General features: G+C 48.5%; 1 protein-coding gene across 1 annotated transcript in view; it reads left to right on the top strand.

The window, feature by feature from the left end:
• Nucleotides 1-665: 665 nt before the first annotated feature.
• LOC144598155 (leucine-rich repeat-containing protein 52-like) overlaps nucleotides 666-6000 on the top strand; it is a 29926-nt gene continuing 24591 nt past the window's right edge. Inside the window, exon 1 of the mRNA XM_078408053.1 lies at nucleotides 666-841. The gene's annotated coding sequence lies outside the window, so the exon portion shown is untranslated. The remainder of the gene's footprint in view (nucleotides 842-6000) is intronic.

Genomic DNA, 6000 nt, shown 5'->3' with positions numbered 1-6000 from the left:
AGAGGGACATTCATCACTGGTATCTGCCCCTCACCAAGATCTGGCTCCTGCTATGGGAAGTGGTCCATGTTCTCCATGATGCTGCCATGGGGCCTTCATCGTTGGAGGGCAGTGTGCAGTGGGGGACCAAGCTGAAGGCCTGTTGACTTGTGAACGTGCTTCCCGCGTCGACCTCACCGGCCACCTTATGGCCTGGAAGACCAGAGAGGGAACAGGAGGTCCTCGATTCCCCGGAGGAGGCCCAAGAAACAGCAGCAGGAGCAAAGCTGCTCCACCATCTTAACTCGACTTTAGAGGAACATATCTTCAGGACAAAGACAGACACAAAAAGCTGGAGTAACTCAGCGGGACAGGCAGCATCTCTGGAGAAAAGGAATAGGTGACGTTTCGGGTCGAGACCCTTCTTCAGACTGAGAGTCAGGGGAAAGGGAAGCGAGAAATATAGGCGGTGATGTGGGTAGATATAGGACACTTGCCAATTGTTGGAGATGGTGACCAAGGTTGTTTATTTCCAGAATAGAATGCATTGCATCAGTTATGCTGCAGGTTTAATCAGCTGCGAACAATATTAGGTTGGTTGGGAAGGCTCCGACTTTGACGTGTGCAAGGATAGGTCCGATCTTGAGGGGAGGAAAGCTGGAGTATGTGCTGACTGATGAAGGCAGTTGTCTTCTCAGCATGGTACCAGCCCCGAGACACCTAAGCTGTGCCGAAGAACTCCCTGGTGAAGCATTGCCAACTTCTGCAGATCTTCCAGTTCACTAGCTGCCAGTTTGCTCACACCAGATAAGTGTAGCAGCCGTGTCGAGATGAGTGAGAGAAATCAGCTGCCGCCAGACAGGTACAGCGATGCTTATTAATTGATTTAAATGCTAGCTTAAATGCCTTTAAACTGCATGCATTTTAATTTATCAAAACTAGTTTAAATTCTAACCTTTTAAAAAGAAAATGGTGCTTTTTGTAAATGTCAAAACTACTTAAAAGCAGGAGCAGTTATTAGAGGGCAGCACAGCGGTAGAGTTGCTGCCTCACAGCACCGGAGACCCGGTTTGATCCTGACTACCACGGGTGCCGTCTGTGTGTGTGGCGTTTGCACGTTCTCCCTGTGACCGCGTGGGTCTTTACCGGGCTGCTCCGGTTTTCCCCCCACATCCCAAAGATGTGCGGGTAATTTGTAGGTTAATTGGCTTCTGAAAATTGTCCCTGGTGTGAAGGATAGAACTAGTGTGAACGGGCGATCAATGGTCAACAGGCACCCGGTGGGCCGAAGAGCCTGTTTCCGCACTGTGTATCTGCAAACTAAACGAAACATTCAATTGATGTTCGAGATAGGTTTAACAGGAAGAGAGGGGAAGAGGAGGGGGGGAGTTTCGCCGGTTGTTAAAGTTATCTTGTGAGCAAAGTTGCCTAGTGAGGCTGAGGGTTACCCAGCCCCACACTAGGTCTTGCTGAACAGAAGGATGAACCCCTAGGTACAACATAGGAAGAAGCATTGAGGTGCAAGGGAGATGATCCGTGATCTCGGACAGTGGAAAATCTGCCCCAATGTTGGGGTCCCCTCGACTCAAAACAAGACAACATTCTGTTTACATTCCCTGTAAAGAAATCTTAACCAGTTAATCGAGAACTATTCAGCTCCAATCGCAGCCCAACCCAGTGATTCGGCCCATCGAGTCCACGCCGGCCCGAGATAACCCCGTACACCAACACTATCCTTCAGGCTTGGGACTATTTACCGAAGCCAATTACCCTACAAGCCTGCGCATCTATGGATCAAAATTGGATCTCGTGGCTTGGAATCAGAGTCACACAGCATGGAAACTTCGGCACAACTTGTCCATACCGAGCAAGTTGGTCTGTCCCGCCCGCAATTTCGCCCCATATCCCTCTAAACCTTTCCTGTCCACGTACCTGCCCAAATGTCTTCAGATTTTTGGCTCGGACGTGTTTTGTTTGCGGATGCACTCAGTGTGTTATATATCCGACCTGGAACAACAGCAAATCTTGCTGATATTTCACTGTGAGTGACCAGGACACCAAACAGCATCACACTGAGGATATCGTGGCTGTGAAGAAAATTTGAGCTCTGAATATTCTTTGTTTATTGGCCATATCAATCCAATGTCTCCCCCCCTTCCCCTCCCCCAGCCTCCCCCCCCCCCCCCCCCACTCTTTCCTCCGAGCCTGCGCTTGATCACAGGAATAGATATCTGATGTTAACTAACTTGATGCCAACAGGACCCGTGTGGTGCCAACCAACCCTCTCGGTTGCTGTGGAAACAATGCAGCTTGTTCGCTTCAACAAGACTCCGGTGGTATTTCTAATCACTGAGATATTAAGAATAAAACAAAATTCCTCTGAATAAAAGGTCTTCCCTTTCTTTAGCCAGAGGGTGGTGAATCTGTGGGATTCATTGCCGCAGACGGTGGTGGAGGAAATGTTAATGGGTACTTTTAGTGCGGTTGACAGATTCTTCATTAGTACGGGTGCCAGGGGTTATGGGGGGAAGGCAGGGGAATGGGGTTGAGAGCAAAGATACTAGAGGAGCAAGATAGACCACTCGACCCTAAAAACCGTAGTACGTCACGGCGCCATTTTAGTCGGCAGAAACTTGCAGAAACATTTTAAAATAAAAATAAAAATCTGTGAATTGATAGATGAGATATATTCTGCATTTTAATGGTATCATCACACATCCTGTTCCCCAAAACACTGACTACTCTTCGAGAGGCAGAGCGAGCGGCGGGTTTTGCCTACTAAAATGGCGGACGTTACGCTCCTTTGCGTACTACACTTCAGTATAGGCGATTTCAACAGAGTGGTTCATCTTGTTCCTCTGGTATCTTTGGTTGAGAGGGAGTAATAGATCAGCCATGATTGAATGACGGAGTAGACTTGATGGGGCAAATGGCCACATTCTGCTCCTATGACTTGTGAACTTCTGTTCAGAAACATCTATCTATATATTACTAAAACTCTCATCGTGTTCGTTTGTTTGTTTGTTCGTTCATAAATATATTTATACCCGAAATACAACCAAAACAGTACACCAAAGCGCAACAATTTTAGGCCTACCTTACTCACCATTGGCCTATGGTTCAAATGGTTGTTACGTTTTAAAAGTTATTCACTTTTCAAACTTTAAAAAACATTAATTTATTAAACTTTAATCAATTCCTTTCCCACTTGCCCTGCCTGTCAGCCGCGCCTGCGTAGTAATACCTCCGTGTTTGACGTCACAATGGGAACCCAACGGGTCCGCACCTAGCAGTTGGGGCGGTTGATCTAACACAGATGCTCCCAGACTTATGATGCTTCGACTTACGATATTTCGACTGGGGGGGGGGGGGGGGGGGGGGGGGAGGGAGGAGGGGGTGGATAAGGGGGGTTGAGGGGGGATGGAGTGGGTGAGTGAGTGAGTGGGGGGAGGGGGGGATAAGGGGGGTTGAGGGGGGATGGAATGGGTGAGTGAGTGAGTGGAGGGAGGGGGGAGAAGGGAGGTTGAGGGGGGATGGAGTGGGTGAGTGAATGAGTGGGGGGGAGGGGGAGGGGAGAAGGGGGAGTTGAGGGGGGATGGAGTGGGTGAGTGAGTGAGTGGGGGGGAGGGGCAGAAGGGGGGTTGAGGGGGGATGGAATGGGTGAATGAGTGAGTGGGGGGGAGGGGGAGGGGGAGAAGGGGGGTTGAGGGGGGATGGAGTGGGTGAGTGGCGGGGAGGGGGGGAGTGGGGGGAGGGGAAGGGGAGGGAGGTGAGAGGGGAGGTGCTAGACCAATGTAGGAGAGGTTTGGGCCAACGGATCATCTCTTTTCTAGTAGAAACATAGAAAATAGGTGCAGGAGGAGGCCATTTGGCCCTTTGAGCCAGCACCGCCATTCATTGTGATCATGGCTGATCATCCACCATCAGTAACCCGTGCCTGCCTTCTCCCCATATCCCTTGACTCCACTAGGCCCCAGAGCTCTATCTAACTCTCTCTTAAATCCATCCAGTGAATTGGCCTCCACTGCCCTCTGTGGCAGAGAATTCCACAAATTCACAACTCTCTGGGTGAAAAAGTTTCTTCTCACCTCAGTTTTAAATTGCCCCCCCCTTTATTCTTGGACTGTGGCCCCCGGTTCTGGACTCCCCCAACATTAGGAACATTTTTCCTGTTTGAGCAATTAAAGATAGTAACTAAAACACGTTAATGATGTTGTCAATTGGCAGTAGAGTTGATGCGTTGCCTCACAGTGCCGGAGACCCAGGTTCAATCCTGACAACGGGTGCTGTCTGTGTGGAGTTTACACGTTCTCCTGGTAACTGCGTGGGTTTCCTCTGGGTGCTGCGGTTTGCTCCCACATTCCAAAGAGGTTTGTTGTTTAACTTGCCCACTGCAAATTGTCCCTAGTGGACAAGAAAGTGGAATAACAAAGAACTAGTGTGAATGGGTGGAACGATGGCTGGCATGGAGTCGGTGGGCCGAAGGGCCTGTTTCCACGCTGTGTTTTTCAGTCAATGAATAATTTTGGGTGTGGGTGTAAAAGTAACTAAAGTAAACACTAAGCAATCAAACTGGTGACTACTTCAGCAAACAAACGCAGAGCAGCCAGCTCACCTTTTATTGCTCAAGATACTTGATTGCAAGGTTTGCTGCACCCACTCCAATACTGGATTATCAACCCAACTGATTAAAAATGATAAATTATAAATATTTGGGTAGCACGGTGGCGCAGCGGTAGAGTTGCTGCCTTACAGCGCAAGAGATCCGGGTTCGATCCTGACTACGGGTGCTGTCTGTACGGAGTTTGTACGTTCTCCCCTTGACCACGTGGGTTTCTCCGGGTGCTCCGGTTACCTCCCACACGCTAATGACGTACAAGTTTGTAGGTTAATCGGCTTCAGTGAAAACCTGTCCCTGGTGTGTAGGATATTGCTAGTGTATGGCGTGATCTCCGGTCAGCATGGACCCGATGGGCCGAAGGGCCTGTTTCCGCGCTGTGTCCCTAAAGTCTAAAGTTAATCCCAGTGATGCTATGTTATAGCCCACATCCAGTGATACAGTGATCTGAATGATCTCAGTCAGTGGAGAGGAATTGTGCCTAATTGCTTTCCATTGTACAATGGCCATTGATTGACCCTGCAGGCCAACATTTTTTTTTGTCTCCCCAGAGACAATGTTTCTACTGATGGACTAGATGCGTTTCCACAGTGCATCTCGGAACTAAACTAAACTAAAAAAAAATAAACTGGAGAGCATAGACTTAAGGTGAGAAGGGAAATGATTTTACGTAGGACCTCAGGGGCAACATTTTCGCTCAGAGGGTAAATCTGGAATGAGCTGCCCGAGGAAGTTCTAGAAGCAGATGCAAACACAACTATCAAAAGGTATTTGGACAAATATCTGGGTAGGAAGGGTTTAGAATGCAGGAATGTAGGAATGTAGGAATGAAGCAGTAAATGGAACTAGCCCAATGGACAAGCTGGGCCGAAAGGCCTGTTTCTGTGCTGTATCATATCATATATATACAGCCGGAAACAGGCCTTTTCGGCCCACCAAGTCCGTGCCGCCCAGTGATCCCCGTACATTAACACTATCCTACACCCACTAGGGACAATTTTTACATTTACCCAGCCAATTAACCTACATACCTGTACGTCTTTGGAGTGTGGGAGGAAACCGAAGATCTCGGAGAAAACCCACGCAGGTCACGGGGAGAACGTACAAACTCCTTACAGTGCAGCACCCGTAGTCAGGATCGAACCTGAGTCTCCGGCGCTGCATTCGCTGTAAAGCAGCAACTCTACCGCTGCGCTACCGTGCCGCCCAGTGACTCAGGAAAAAAATCAAATGATAAATGTTATTGTTGTTCTGTCCGGGGCTTCCTATCATTAGTATGATAACTGCAATAGTTGCGATCTACAAAAATATTTTGGGCTCATGTATGGAAACCATTACATTTATCCTGAATGACCCTTTGAAAAAGATTATGAAATTGTCTGAAGAGCACGTCATAGAGTGAT

This window comes from Rhinoraja longicauda, chromosome 11 (genome assembly GCF_053455715.1).
Source record: "Rhinoraja longicauda isolate Sanriku21f chromosome 11, sRhiLon1.1, whole genome shotgun sequence".
Classification (NCBI taxonomy): domain Eukaryota; kingdom Metazoa; phylum Chordata; class Chondrichthyes; order Rajiformes; family Arhynchobatidae; genus Rhinoraja; species Rhinoraja longicauda.
This window is presented reverse-complemented; position numbering and strand designations above follow the sequence as displayed.